Here is a 14,310-nt window from a genome sequence, read left to right as displayed (position 1 = left end):
CGTGTGGGACTCCATACAGCTGCTTTCCATTTTCGTTTCATTTCCACAATGCAGCAAGATCTATCAGTGAAAAGGGCATAATGTGTTTCTTCTGCTGGCAGTTGGTTATATGGTGGCGCTTCTTCAGCATGTGTCACTTTTTCTTCTTCTTCATCAGTGAGACTAAAGTTTTTACCTTCAGGCCAGTTTGTAATTATCTTTAAAATCCCAGGGCGATTCAGTTTCCCAATCCGGGCGCGCTGCGTGATAAGGGCAATCCATTTGCTCCATGTGGCATTGGTGGCATGGTGGGTAGAGGGAACCTTTGCTTTGAATATCCACCCCAGCACCGGCAGTCGGGGTGCCAGGAGGAGTTGTGCTTTTGTACCGATTACTTCTGAGGCAGCTTGGACTCTTTCATAGTTTGCTAAAATTTCTTTCTCTGTTGGAGTATAGTTGGCTTCAGATTTTCTATAGTTCCGACTCTAAAATCCCAGTGGTCGGCCTCGAGTCTCATCAGGCGCTTTTTGCCAAAGGCTCTAGGACAAACTATGGCTCCCGGCTGCAGAGTAGAGCACGTTCTTCACATCTGGTTCCGTCCTGACTGGGCCAAGGGCTACTGCATGGGCGATCTCCTGCTTGATCTGGGTGAAGGCTTGCTGCTGTTCAGGGCCCCAGTGGAAAGTATTTTTCTTGCGGGTGACCAGGTAGAGAGGGCTCACTATTTGGTTATACTTGGGAATGTGCAGTTTCTAAAAATTTATGGCACCTAGAAAAGCTTGTGTTTCTTTCTTGTTGGTTGGTGGAGACATCGCTGTGATCTTGTTGATGATATCTGTAGGAATCTGACGCCGTCTATCTTGCCACTTTACTCCCAGGAACTGGATTTCTCGAGCAGGTCTTTTGACTTTGCTCTTCTTGATGGCAAAACTAGCTTCCAGGAGAATCTGGATGATTTTTTTTTCTTTCTCAAATACTTCTGCTGCTGTGTTCCCTCACACAATGATATCATCAATATACTGTAGATGTTTTGGAGCCTCAACCTTTTCTAGTGCAGCCTGGATCAGTCTATGGCAGATGGTGGGGCTGTGTTTCCACCCCTGGGGCAGTCGGTTCTAGGTGTACTGCACGCCCCTCCAGGTGAAAGCAAACTGAGGCTTGCATTCTGCTGCCAGAGGAATGGAGAAAAACGCATTAGCAATATCAATGGTGGCATACCACTTTGCTGCTTTGGACTCCAGCTCATACTGGAGTTCCAGCATGTCCGGCACAGTAGCGCTCAGCGGTGGAGTCACTTCATTTAAGCCACGATAGTCCACAGTCAATTTCTATTCTCCTTCAGATTTGCGCACAGGCCAGATGGGGCTGTTGAAGGGTGAGTGGGTTTTGCTGACTACCCCTTGGTTCTCCAACTCCTGAATCATTTTGTGGATGGGGATTACGGCATCTTGATTTGTTCGGTACTGCCGGCGGTGTACTGTTGAGGTGGCAATTGGTACTCGTTGCTCTTCTACTTTCAGGAGTTTTACTGCAGATGGGTTTTTTGATAGTTTAGGTAAGCTGTTCAATTGTTTGATGCCCTCTGTCTCTACAGCTGCTATCCCAAATGCCCACCTGAGTTTTTTTGGATTTTTGAAATACCCACTTCGGAGGAAGTCTATGTTTAAAATACATGGGGCATTTGGGCCAGTTACAATGGACTGTTTTTTCCACTCATTTCTAGTCAGGCTGATTTCAGCTTCCACTGAAGTAAAGTCTTGTGATCCCCTTGTCACACCAGCAATAGAAACATGTTCTGCCCCCACATATTTTGATGGGATTAATGTGCACTGTGCACCAGTGTCGACCAAAGCTTTATATACTTGTGGTTCTGATGTGCCAGGCTAACGAATTCACACAGTCTAAAAAATACGGTTTTCCCTTGCCTCTACCTGGCTAGAGGCAGGGCCCCTCTAAGCATGGTTATCTTTCTTTCCTGGGGCATATGCCTTGGAGGTTCTTTCAAGGGGATCGAAAATATTGTCATCATCATCATATATGGCAGTTTGATTATGGGCTACTGGAGCTGCTTCCTTTTTGGTGAAACTTCTTTTCGGAGTCTTGCCTTTCTTCAATTCACGCACCCGTTGTGCCAGAGCACTAGTAGGTTTCCTGTCCTATTTCTTCATATTTTTTCCACAATCACGCAGGAAGAACCACAGCTCAGCTCGTGAGATGTATCTTCTTTCCCCGTCTGGGGAACGTTTGTGTTGGGTACCAGGACCTCTGATCTGTATTGTTGAGACTTGGAGAAAACCCTCTTTCATCTTCTCCCTGAGTTTCTTATGATTCTCTTCTATCTTGTTTTCTAGTTTCTCTCCTAGTTTCTGCAGACGTGTTTCTACTGCTGCAATTCTGGCATGGGTTGGGCCATGTACAGCATCTGCATATGCTCGGAGCTTCTTTGCCATATCGAGCACAGTCTCCTTACCATCATCTCGCTTCATTATTGCTACAGCAGAAGCGTATTCATGTGGCCCAAGTCTTACAAGTTTTCGCCACATCACAGATGTACACGGTACTAAGTCTGGATTTACAGTATCTACATCATCCAAGAAGACAATCTCTGCCACTGCCATTTCCCTCAAGCATTGAATTCTTTGTTTTATAGTCTTCCATTGGGTTTGCTGCATATAAAGATCATCTGCACACAGGTATCTTTGTGCTACACTTTCCAAAACCCGTGCCCAGAGGCTGCGAGGGTTAGCCCCCCTCATCATTCCTTGATCAATGACAGGATCATGTGACAGGGATCTCAAATGTCTCGCTTCACTACCATCCAGAATTGTAGCTTCCCCTGCAGCATCTCAAAGACGGACCAACCAACTAATTATAGACTCATCAGGTCGTCGAGTGTAATCCTTTCTTAGGCTACGAAGGTTCTTCAGGGAATAGGACTCAGTAGTGGCTTCTGATCTTGCCTCAGTTGCCCTAACTCCGGCTTTTGTGTCAGTAATTAGCTTTGAGGGTCCTTCTCTTGGATCATCATCATCAGTCCCTGGCCGGTCAGTTTTGCTTTTCTTCTTTTTTGCAGCAACTGCCAGTGGTTTAGGTTCACTGTCTGTTTTAGCTACAGCCTGGGTAACTGGGGTGTTGTTTGCAGCCTGAGTGACTGGGATAGCTGCTGGTTTATTTCCCTGCCCCCTTGCCTCTGTCTGCTGGCCTACAGTATTTAGCAGTGTGCGATAAGCATAGGCCAGGGCCCAGCTTATTGCAATTAGCTTTCCTTCTTTAGAGTTATTGTGGCACTTCTCTTTCAGGTATTTCTCCACCTCAGCTGGGTTCTGAATTTGTTCACGTGGAAAATCTTACTCTACAGGGTCAGAAAATTTCTTTAGGGTCTGGCCCATATTTTCCCATTCTTTACACCACTCAGAATTTTCTACACCTGGGTGAGGGGTTTCATCAGGTCCTCGGGACATCTCAGCCTTCACTCTAGAGAAACTGCAGGTTGTATAAAGGAAGTTTACAAGAATAAATACTAGAAAAATGGTCTTTTTAACATTCAGGGGAAACTGAACATTTTCAAAAAGTGACATAACAGATTCAAAAAAGAAGAAGGAAAGGAGAGGCTGGAAAACTTCATGCCCTGCTCCTCTTCTAACAAACCAGGTGCAATTACTAATAAACCCCTAGAACATACCACTGGAACTAGGATGCAGGGTAGGATGAAAAAACCATAAACTATACATGTCTTGAACAGACTCCAGTATCTTTACAAGCGCCTTATAAATCACTATCACCAAGCTCAGCCCAATAGCTATTTTAATCTGTGTTTTTCTATTGCAAAAACTACATGTAAGGGACAAGAATTCTAGTGACCAGAAAAGTACTAAAACCCCAAAAAAGCCTAGAGACTAGAACCACATGAAGGCCTCCACCCCAAGAGACATGAATTTAAGCAACATGGCTACTGTCTGCTTTAACCTACTACAAAATAAGCACCACCAACATCTAATCAATCAAGGAAAAAAGGTTTTTTCCACTGTGTTTTTTTTCAAGCCGCACGTTGGGCGCCAATAAATGTATCTGTCCTGGTTCAGGGCAGATTTGGGGAAAGACCCCCCAAAAGGGTTCTTTCAGGAAAGCAGATTCAATCGGCCCCTCCCCCCAACCAGTTCGGGAAAGATACTTCTTTTGGAGAAAAGTGGAAAAAACCTGTTTATTAAACTAGCAAACTTAGACAATATTAAGCAACGAAACTTCTTGCCACTCCAAGAGAGACAATCTCAGAAAGATCCCTCAGGTTGCAGCTGGGCTCACTCAGTCTCTGATCAGTCCCTCCGGCGCTGGAAATGCCGCGGCCCAGGCCCGGCCCACTGGGCCTCCGGTGCTGCTGCTGCTGCTCTCCTGGTGTGCAGTCCAGAGCGGGTCCAGAGAAAGGGAAAAAAACCACAGTCCAGGGAACTTTGCCTCAGCTAGCTAAAACTAACTAAACTAGGGAAAAAAAACTAATGGAGAGCTCCGTCTCGTTGTCCGTCTGGACGCAGACAACTCAGTCCAGGAGCAGGAATGTGGAGGAGTGAGTGCAGTTCTTGAAAACAAACTCCGCGCTTCTTCCCCCCCTCCTTCCCTCCTGGAACAAGTTTTAAAGGTGTAGAACTTATTATTCAATATGAACAGGGCAGACGATTGGGGATAAAGGCATCATACAGTCAACCCAGGACACAGGGACAAATAATGGAAGACAGAATGGGTTAGGACCTAATCAATGTGCTTTTTGCCGCCAATTGGGACATTGGAAAAATGAGTGTCCAGTGCGGAATGGGATAGGGAATACTGCTGGATTAATGGGAAGATTCCAAATGATGCCAGTAGATGGTGCCCAAACACAGGCTCAGGCGATGATGCTTGGAAATTTTCAGAATCAGAGCTGACTAGACTGGGATTTAAGAGTAAGAATAGAGGTAGCTGGAAGGGAACAGGAGTTCATGGTTGACACGGGAGCCACACATTCAGTTTTAAATAAGTGATTAGGACCCCTTAGTGACACCACGGTACAGGTAATAGGGGCTACGGGTCAATTAGAGGAAAGACCCTTTTTGCAACCCTTAAGTTTAAAGTTTGGAGGAAAGGAATTAGATCACCAATTTTTGTATATGCAAAATTGCCCCCAGCCTTTATTTGGGCAGGACCTACTATCTTTATTGAATGCCAAAATATTATTTGAAGGAGGCCATGTTAAATTGGAGATCCCAGAGGAGGAGATTGGGAAAATTTTTGTAATACAAGAAATGGATCCGGCTCCAATCCCTGATGAAATCAGTAATGCTGTGGTGCCTTGGGTATGGGAAACAGGAACCCCCGGGAAATCCAAGGCAGCACACCCAGTTGTAATAGAGCTGAAAGAAGGAGCAAAACCGGTGAGAATCAAACAGTACCCCATTAAATTAGAGGCCCGAAGGGGGGTGGCCCCAATGATCACTCAATTTGTAACCCAAAGATTATTAAGGGAATGTGAATCGGAATATAATACCCCAATATTTCCGGTGAGGAAATATATTTAGTGCAGGATTTAAGGGCCATCAATGAAATAGTTAAGGACATTCACCCGGTTGTTGCCAATCCATACACCTTGCTAACATCTGTGTCGGAGAGATTTGAGTGGTTCACTGTAATTGATTTAAAAGATGCCTTCTTCTGCATCCCACTGGCAATAGAGAGCATAAAGTATTTCGTCTTTGAATGGGAGGACCCAACAACAGGAAGGAAGAAGCAACTTACCTGGACTCGTTACCCCAAGGTTTCAAAAACAGCCCTACTATTTTTGGTAATCAGCTGGCAAAAGAGCTGGAGGAATGGAAGACAACCCAGGTAAAGGAATCTCCTACTTCCTACATAATACTGCAATATGTTGATGATATTCTTTTAGCCACGCAGGACAAAGGAACTTGCATTGACCTTACCATCGCTCTGCTGAATATGTTGGGACAGGCGGGATACCGGGTCTCCAAAGAAAAAGCTCAATTGGTAAGGAAAAATGTCTTGTACCTAGGTTGCGAATTGGCTCAGGGTCAGAGACGCCTGGGAACTAATCGAGTGGAAGCTATCTGCTCGATTCCCCTCCCTAGGAGTCATCAAGAATTGAGATCCTTCCTAGGTATGGTGGGGTGGTGGAGACTGTGGATTCTAAATTTTGGACTCATTTCCAAACCTCTGTATGAGGCTCTGAAGGAACCCCAGTTGGATTGGACTCCCATCAGGAAAAAGGCTTTTCTGGACCTGAAACAAGCACTAAAAGAGGCCCCAGCCCTGGGGCTGCCAGACTTAAACAAAGACTTTCAATTGTATGTGTACGAAAGGCAGAAATTGGCTTTAGGAGTCCTAACACAGAAACTGGAATCCTGGAAGAGACCTGTGGGGTATTTTTCCAAACAACTAGATGCAGTAAGTACTGGCTGGCCGCCTTGCTTGCGGGCTGTTGCGGCTACGGTGCTCTTAATACAAGAAGCCCGGAAACTAACTTTGGGAAGAAAGATAGATGTTTACGTTCCCCACATGGTAATGGCTGTTCTGGAACAAAAGGGGGGTCATTGGTTGTCATCTAGCTGAATGCTGCAATATCAAGCTATTCTAATGGAGCAAGATGATGTGCAACTCCAAACAACTAGCCATCTTAATCCAGCTGAGTTTCTTTGCAGTCAGGTGAATGAGGATGAGCTTGTGCATGATTGTGTAGAGGCGATTGAACAAGTATATTCCAGTCAACAGGATCTTAAGGATGAGCCTGTGGATTTCGCAGACTGGGAGCTGTTTACGGATGGATCCAGCTATGTGGAAAACGGAATCAGGTACGCGGGATACTCTGTTGTTACAGAATTACAGGTCATAGAAGCGCGTGCATTGACACCCGGTCCGTCGGCTCAGAAAGCTGAAATTATTTGGCTCACCAGAGCACTAATATTGAGCTCCAGACGAAGGGTGAACATATGGACTGACTCCAAGTATGCTTTTGGGGTGGTGCACATTCATGGTGCACTATGGAAGGAGAGGGGGTTGTTGAGCTCCCAAGGGACTGCTATAAAGCATCAGGAAGAAGTTTTGGCTCTATTAGATGCGATACATAAACCAGAGCAGGTGGCAGTGATGCATGTCCGTGGACATCAAAAGGAAGATGGGAAAGTCTTCCAAGGCAATCGGTTGGCAGATGCGGCAGCGCGGGAGGCAGCACGGCAGGTATGGACTCAGATGGCTTTAGTACCTACTAGGATAAATCCAGCTACCCCTTACTTGTACCAGCCTCCGAGATACTCCAGCGAGGATGAGAAGCTGGCAGCACTACTGAAGACCAAGAAAGGTGCTACTGGTTGGTATGTTACTGACACTGGACAAGTGGTCGTTCCTTCGGGGGTAATGAAGGCTATCCTAGTAGCGGAACATAATAAGAGTCATTGGGTGCAGAAGCATTGGTGAAGTTTTTAAAAGGTGAAATAGTCTCCAACCAGATGTTAAGTTTGGCAAAACGGGTGAATGCAATGTGCCCAGTATGTTTGAAGAATAATCCAGGCAGATACAAATGGGAAGGTTACAAATAGGACCAGAACCGGGAGATTACTGGCAGGTAGATTTTTCTGAGTTACCAAGAGCGCAGGGATACAAGTATCTCTTAGTGTACGTTTGTACATTTTCAGGTTGGCCTGAGGCTTTTCCATGCAGAACAAATCAGGCTAAGGAAGTAGTTAAGACTTTGTTAAAGGAAATAATACCCAGATTTGGGGTACCTTTAGGATTGTCATCAGATAGGGGTCCTCATTTTATTGCTCACATAGTTCAGGAGATTGCCCGAATGTTAGATATAACTTGGAATTTGCATACCCCATGGAGGCCCCAATCCAGTGGGCAGGTAGAGAGGATGAATCAGACTTTAAAAGGGCAAGTTAAGAAAATCTGCCAGGAAGCTAAAATACAATGGCCACAGGCCTTACCCCTAGCTCTTCTCTGAATTAGAATAAAACCCAGGGAAAGAATAGGAGTAAGCCCTTATGAGATTTTGTATGGGAAACCTTACCATGCAACCATCATGAAAGGAGACCCACATGTAACAGGGGACCAGATGGTATATAATTATGTTGCTTCACTACACAGAATTCTCAGTGCTCTACGAGGAACCTTGCGGTGGAACAGGCCTCTTTCCCTGGAAAACCCAGTCCATGATGTACAGCCTGGGGAGCATGTATATATAAAGAACTGGTCTACTGATCCTCTCCGACAAATGTGGGATGGCCCGCATCAGGTGATCCTGACTACATTCACCACAATCAAAGTGGCCGGAATCGATTCTTGGATACACTACACCCGCATCAAGAAGGCACTGACTCAATGGGTGTCTCAAGCAGTAACTCCCACGCGGCTAATTCTTCGGGCAAAGTACTCTTAATAATTGTTTCAATCACTATTTTCAGATTTGTGTTTACTGATGGGCATGTCGTTGTCACTGTTTCAGAACCGGTGATCGGAGCTATGGAAGGGAAATCTGTAAGGATGGTCTGTGAATTTTCTGACAACCAGAGAGCTGGAGCCAACGAAATAGTTGTGTTTTGGAAAAAAGGGCAGGTATTTAAAAATCTCACTTCTGTTACAGTGTGGAATATGGAAGCCCAGAGAGGTAACACTGCTTTAGAATTGACTCAAGTAACCCACGCAGATACTGCCACCTCTGTTTGTCTAATTTGAATACGGCAGAGCTATAGTTTTCAACACATTAGGTTGAGAGTTCAATCATGGGAACAGGAGAATCCAAAAGTGTCCATGATACCCTATTGGGCAAAAGTAGACATGTGGGATGGACCCCCTCTTAGAATAAACTGTTTGTTTACCATACGGCAAAAGTGCGGATCTAGGTTCACGGTCACTTGGTGGAAATTCGATAAACAAGGAAATTGGGAAAAACCAGATGGAAGAAGCAATTTTTGGGAAGAAGATGGAAAAGGTGTAGGGTGGCTAAATTATACTCAGCTGAGGCTAGGAAGAGACGAGGGTTTGTACCTTTGTGTGGTTGTATGTGGAACAGATGGTACATATGGCAGAAGAGAGGTGCAAGGAAGGAGTCATTTAGGAAATAAAATACGCCCCGCCAAGGGAAGGTACTGGGCTGTGCAGGGGACATCAACAATTCTGACGTATATAATAGACAATAACATTTCTTATTCAGAATTCGGATGGTGGTTTCAGTCAGGGAATGTAAATTTAGGAAAGAAATATCAAATAAGGAATCGGTTGGGAGGAGTGTTGACCTTGGTGATAAAGGATACCCAGGTGTCAGATGAAGGGAATTATTGGTGTTGGGTAGCTCAGGATGCATGGTGGGGACATGCTAGAACAACTGTATCTTTTTCCCGAGGGGAACCAAAATTCAGAAGGATCAGAGAGGCAGAGAACAGGACTATGACATTTTACCCTAAACCAAAGCAAGAAAATTTGATAGTAGGATTAATAAGAGATTTTAGAGTAATTCAGCACGTGACAAAGATTACAGCCTGTCTACCACTAACTCAATCAGCAGGAGAGCCAATCCCCTGGGGAATTATACCAGTAGGGGATATACCTGAGGCCTACATAAATGTGACACAGAATTGTAAGCTTGTTTCTCAAAAATATCATGAGTGGCAGCACGGATGCTTAATACTTGAACGAGTCACTAGGGAATATTGTCAAGGGATGTCAGGATATTTCACATAGTTAGAGACTCCGATTCAACAATATCAATGTGTCATTTCAGGATCTGCTCCAGTATTAAACCATCACTGTAGCAGAATAACGTTAAGAACTGAAAGGGAAAAGGAAGAAGAAGTTTGCCAAAATATTACTCAAACTCAGTCCTTAGAAGATGAATGGGGAGCGATTTGGGGACCTAGCCTTTTAGAAACCTACAGTTATTTGGGAGAAGTTCATTGGTGCATCCAATGGAGCAGGACTAAGAATCAGACTCACCCAAGCGTAATGAATCTACATACTACAAAAAGACAGGTTAGGGAACAGAAGGAAATATGGAACTGTACTCGAGTAATAACTTGCGATACCCCCGAGACCTAGATTGGGTTAGTACCAGTGAGAGTTTTGTTAAAATGGGGATGCGAGTGCAGGGGATATAATCATACCATAAAAGGAGAGACTAAAGGAGATAAAGATGGTAAAAGAATCATCAGCTGCAAGTCTACAACCATTAGGAGTCCAGGGAATTTGGTATGGGTAATGGGACATGGAGAATGGACCACACATATGCCTATTGACGGACCAGTCACTCAGGTAACTTTAGGAATTCCCACCTTGTGCCCGCTGTGGAAACAATCAAAGTTAAAATCAAAAATTAAAAGAGGTATAGATGATGAAGGCCAGTGGCATGAACCTGATGGAGGTGTAAAATTTGGATGGGCACTAGAATCACTCTTCTCACCAATAGCAGCTTATCGAAATAGGAATATGCTATATAAATTAATGGGGCAAACCGAAAGATTAGTTGCCATCACCAAAAAGGGGTTTAAAGATTTTAATTTACAATTGCAAGCTACTAGCAGGATGACTTTACAAAACCGAATGGCATTGGACTTATTGCTATTAAAGGAGCATGGGATTATGTGGATATTTGAATCAGAAAATTGATCACTGTTGTATCCATATTCCAAATGTGACAGTCGAGGTCGAACGAGACATATCTCAATTAGAAGAAGATAAGACCCAGAGATTAGAACAACAGGCAGAACACAATTGGGTAGGGGAAGTGTTTAGTTCTCTGGGGCTCCAGGTCGCTGGTTGGATTTCGTCAATAATTCAATATGTGATAATGCTGCTAATCTTAACTTTTGTTGTGCTCGGAGCTTACAAGTGTATGGCAGGGATCGTCAGCAAAGAACGACTTCATACCCGGAGATTGATCAACACAATGACAAGGAGTACAACGCCTCCTCCATCTCCTTCAGTGAATCGAGAAGACGGACTGAAGACGACTGATTGAGCATCCTTGCAACTGGAAGATTGAAGGATGCTCAAAAGGGGGGACTTGTTGCATTTAAGACTAATAAGAGTTTAGTAGAAGTAGTTCGGCTAAGGTTTAGAATTTCTTAGTAGGCCATAAGCTGTGTGTTGTTAGAAACAGTTGTTAGGCAAAGGCAGTGCGGAATGCTGAGGAAGTAGGAACTTATTTCAGAATGCATTCCAAGAATGGGCAGTAGATGGATAGGTAGATCTTGGGGATCTTGGGGATACATTGTTTTTATCTAATGGAGTGAAAAGAATTTATGATCATAGAGAATGTTCAATTTAAACAAGAATTAATTTGATTGTTAGAGTGTAACGTAGACAAATATGTGCTGAATTGAGCAACCGTTGATATAGACCCTATATAAACGCAATGATTTTGTTAGTTCGGGGGGCTCTGACTTTGGACATTAGTCCTCAGGCTCCCAGGGCCCTCAATAAAGCACCGCATAAAACAACTTTGGTTGTTTTGTGTTTTCTTTATGGGCAACACCCCCTCTCAGTTTTTTCCACATTGGGCTCCAAGTCATTCCTTGTCTCTGGTCTTCTGGGGATCCCACTCTCCAGGGTTCCCGCATTCTCTGGGCTGTTGGGGGTCCTGGGAATCCCAGGGGTCCCCCGTTTCCAGGCTCTTCATTTCAGTGTCCAAGGGGTCCCTGTTTTCCCCACTCTCCATCCTCCCTCTCTCTTCAGGCTGCCGGGGGTTCCCCAGCTCCGGGATCACCCCTTTCCACTCTCCACACTCCGTGGCTTCTACGCTTCCCCCATACCCAGCTCTGCAGAGGGTTCCACAAAACTGGTGTCCCCCTCAGACCCCGCTGGCTCCTGGTGATCGCCACGTGGATCCCAAGCCTGACCCAGGGAGAGCAACCCACAGTCGGGGGGAGACCCCGCATCCCCCCGCCCACGGCTCTGCCAGGAGCTGCCAGCGGGAACCCCCGTATAAAACCTTCCCAGGGACCACCCAAGATATTCGGGGTGAGCTCCCCCTCCCCAGTCTCCTGCGGGATGTGGAGTGGGGGCAATGCTCTCGGGGCGGGGAGGCTGCAGATACAGAGAGCGATGGATGCATGTGGTGCCTCCTCTTCCCATTCTTCCTCCTGCTGCTCTTCCTTCCACTCCTCCATTTCCTCGTTCTCCTGCTTCCATCCATTCTTCCTTTATCGCTCCTCCTCCATCCCGGCTCCTCCTCCCCCGACGACCAGCGCTCACCTTTGGCCCCCCTCCACCCAAACCCAAAGCATCCCGCGGGAGAGGCAGGGATGGAGCCGAGGCCGGTCGGGCTGGGGCAGCGCTGGGCTCTTGGCTGCTCCCACCTGCTGTGGGGGAAACGGGAAGGGGAAAGGAGGGAAAAGTGATGGGTGGAGATAAAAATCTGAGGGTTAAGGTCACCCTGGGTGGGAGCTTCCAATCCTTTGGTCTGGAGATCTTGAAATGGGGGAATGCAGAGATGGTTTGGGGATCCCCAGGGATTCTGGGAGCAGGACGAGGATTGTGTGAGTCCCTTACTGGAGGAGATAGGGTCTGGCTGGAGCCCCCTGGTGCTCCTGGGGTCCCCAGCTAGAGAGTTGGCATAGGCTCAAAATCGCTTGATCCCACCTCAAAATCCTCAATCCCACCCCAGAATACCACAGAATCCCCAAAACTCACAGCAGGGGTTGGAGGGGGATTGGGACTGGTGGGATGAGGGAGAGATTCCACTTCCCAAAACAGAGGAGAATATAGAGCAATAGGCAGAACTGGGGGAGTTTTCCCCCACTGGCATTCGCCAATCCTTGGCATTCCCAGTTCTGGGGGGCCCCTTGAGGGAATCCAGCCCCTCCTCGCCATCCCCCCGTGTTTAACCCTTTCCTTCCCACACCCTCCATTGGCTTTTTCTCTGGAGAAAACTTGGATCCACTGACTCCTTGCTCTCCCCTCTGCACATGCAGACACTTCTCCATTGATTAAATATTGTCCTTATGTACTCTGTAAGCCTGTAAATAATGAACAAGGCTTGGCACCCTCAGGACTGGATTTTTTGGGTGTGTATTTTTGGGATTTTTAAAATATTGCTATCTCTTCTCCATTTCCTCTCCAGGCTGGAAGGATGTAAATATAGTTCTAGTCTTTCAGTGTCTGGGGTGTGAGAATTTAGTACCAGAGATTGTGCCAGGCACAAAGCCACAGGGACACTGGAGGGACATTTCCCTGCCCATCACAGCCTCAGGTGGCCAAGTACAGCCCGTGCTGAAAACAGCCACTGGCAGAGATGATTTCTGATTAATCTTGTCTGCCTCCCAGGAATGGGTTTGAAAAGAAAAAACTCTCCATTTGCTGAGGCAAAGAAAAAGAGAGGTAGTATTGAATAAAATAAAAAGCAAGAAGTCAAAGCCAACAATATTCTGTATTGATTGAAAGTCTACCTTTTGATTTCTCTGTTTTTCATATCTGTTGTCTTCTGGAAAGTTGTGCTAGTGGACTTTGTTGGTTTTTTTGTTGTTTTTTTTTTTTTTAAAGCAGAGATGCTGAAATACTTCTAGGTAAAGAAAATAAATAGGAAATTTCCCCCTTCCCCTAACCAAATTGTGTGGTTTGTCAACAGAAGGATTGAGACTGTATGTCCAGCAAGCCTGTGCCATCCCAAAATGCTTTCCTTTGAAAGGACAGCTGTCTTTTCTAATGTGGATAGGAACAAATCAAAGCTATTCTGGAAACAGAAACTGTCCCTTGTTTTTTCCTTTGCAAACATGTTTCACATTGGTGAATGCTTTCCATGTTCAGGGCAGCTCATCTCCAGTTCAAAGTTCTCTCTTGTAGGAAAGTCTCTCCCAGAGACACAGAGCTTGAGCTGATACAGAAAAATGGGACCCCACAAGAGAAACAAAGTATTCTAAGGAGAAAAGAATTGTCCAGGTTGGAAAAGAGCTGTGAGCTCATCAAGTCCAACCGTCAACCCAGCATTGCCAAAGTCACCATAACCATGTCCCAAAGTACCACACCTACAGGTGCTTGAAATGCCTTCAGGGATGTGACTCACTCTGCCTTGCCAGCCTCTTCCAGTGCTTGACCACCCTTTCAGAGAAGAAATCGTTCCTCTGTCCAATCTAAACTTTCTCTGGTGCAACTTGTGGCCATTTTCTCTCATCCCATTTCTTGTTCGGTGGAGGAAGAGACTGATTCCCCCCTTGGTCCAGGCTCCTTTCAGGAAGGTGGGTCCTGCTGGATCCTGCTCAGCTGCTCTTGCCCAGCACCCCCAGGGCCCTTTCCAGCCCCTCTGCCCCAGGCCCTGGGCTCTGCAGGGGCTGTTGTGACCCCAGCACAGGATCTGATATTGGG

Source organism: Lonchura striata, chromosome 29 (genome assembly GCF_046129695.1).
Source record: "Lonchura striata isolate bLonStr1 chromosome 29, bLonStr1.mat, whole genome shotgun sequence".
NCBI lineage: Eukaryota > Metazoa > Chordata > Aves > Passeriformes > Estrildidae > Lonchura > Lonchura striata.
This window is presented reverse-complemented; position numbering follows the sequence as displayed.